The following is a 1,826-nucleotide window of genomic DNA, read 5'->3' on the forward strand; positions in this document are numbered from 1 at the left end:
GCTGCCGCCCCGGTGCGCGCCGGCGAGGCATTTTCGCACCCCGCCGCTGCGAGGAGAGGTAGTGAGATGGGGGCGAGATAACTGCGCGGAGGGATCCGCGCGGAGGAGAGGCGCTGCGCTAGACCGACGCCTTACGCCGACCCGGAGATGCCTCCGCCGGCCTTAAAGGGGGCCCATAAAGCCGCACTGCCAAGGGCTCTCAGTGCTCCCGGGCAGAGGGGGAACGGGCCACAGGAGGCGGGGAGGGGGCGCGGCAGAACCTTAGACTTGGGGGTGGCGGGGAGGCCACTCTCAGGAGGCTGCGGAGCAAATGACTCCCTCCCCGAGACTCTGAAGCCACCCAGCAGATTGGCCGTGGCTTTTGTGTCTCTGGACGTGTGGGCGCAATCCAGGGAACATGGATAAGCGGTGTTGACGGACCGGACCGTACATCTGAATTTGGGCCTATATAAGTGGTTTGATTAAAGGCCACAAGCGTGTCCCCAAATCCTGGCGTTATCAGAATGAATCAGGACCCCTCTTTTCCAGCCGAGCGGGCCTTGCGGAAATTAGATGTACATTTACCCTTGACGCACGGCATGCCTGGCTGAGGCTCCCAGGTTAATTGATATTTAATGGAAATCATGCCCATGAATATAGTTTCCATCATTTCACCCTTGATAGACGTCAGCACCAGGCGCAGGGGGGAGGCTGAAGAATGTAGGAATGGGGGGGTGGGGGCACTGCCGAGAGTAAATAGGGGAGCAGGCAGAAATGTTCCGAGGCGGGAAGGAGGACTCACTTTGGGGTGGGTGGCACTTCCTCCAGCAGGACGCGCGGCTCCCGGGTCAGCCCGGGCGCCGCTGAGCGGACCAAGGCGGGCTGTGGCCCCGGGTGGAGCCTCGGGCCGGCGTTCGGATGGCGCCGGTTCCAGGCAGCTGCAGCCGGCCCCCAACGTCTGCTCACGGTTCTAGTTCATCCGCCTGGGCTGTGAAATAACTGCCCAGAGCGGCCGCAGGCCGCAGCTTAAATTTACTGATTTTTCCAAAAGAAATGAAAGAGAAGGCTGAGCCTAGTTTGTGAGCGATGAGGAACAGAAGCAGCCCAACTCACGAGGGCAAGTCGAGTGTGAATCGGCAAAGTATTGCTGATTTTAGAAACTCTAAAGCTGCTTGGCGTCACACCACCAACCGCCTCTCCGCACACTTTTCCTTTTCTCTCTTCTCCCGTTTTAATGTCCAATAAACGCAATGGGTCTCTGTTGTGTGTTTTCCTCTTGCCTACTCTGCCTCTTTTGTGGGCTCTTTGGGTGACTGAGTCTTTTTTCCTTCGGGGTCAACAGTGTCGTGAGGGCTCCAGACCCGCCGGCCTTGGGAACAGACCTTGAAGACACACCTCGAGCCCACCGAAGACGCTCCTGCTTAAGCTAAAACACACCACGCCGGTTTTCCAAGCCAAATGCAAATGTCTAAAAACTCCAGATGAACTCAAAGACGCATAAAGAGACCTCACTCCTGAAGGATCGGCCCAGCCTCTGAGCGCGATCCTGAGGTCAGTCTGGATGAACTGAATATCATTTTTACAAATGGAGAAAATAAGGTCAAGATGGAAAGGCATAGCAAGATAATATCTGACTCAATTATTTCTACAGGGAATGACTGGAAATGATTAAGGTAAATGGTTAATGAATCTGAAGATGCTTTATTTAATTTTCAAATTAGTAGGGAGCGCCGAAGACTTTTGTTATGAGAGTGGTAGAGAACAAGATTTGGGTTTTTTAGCTTTTGGGTTTTTTTGTTTTTGTTTTCTCCCCCTTCCCCCACCCCCCCCCCCCCCCCCCCCCCCCC

The 1,826-nt window shown here is 55.1% G+C and overlaps 1 protein-coding gene across 1 annotated transcript in view; it reads right to left on the reverse strand.

The window, feature by feature from the left end:
- Positions 1–345, reverse strand: part of HOXD8 (homeobox D8) — a 3,112-nt gene extending 2,767 nt beyond the window's left edge. Inside the window, exon 1 of the mRNA XM_008573582.1 lies at positions 261–345. The gene's annotated coding sequence lies outside the window, so the exon portion shown is untranslated. The remainder of the gene's footprint in view (positions 1–260) is intronic.
- Positions 346–1,826: the final 1,481 nt, after the last annotated feature.

This window comes from Galeopterus variegatus, unplaced genomic scaffold, assembly GCF_000696425.1.
Source record: "Galeopterus variegatus unplaced genomic scaffold, G_variegatus-3.0.2 Scaffold53, whole genome shotgun sequence".
NCBI classification, from domain to species: Eukaryota; Metazoa; Chordata; class Mammalia; order Dermoptera; family Cynocephalidae; genus Galeopterus; species Galeopterus variegatus.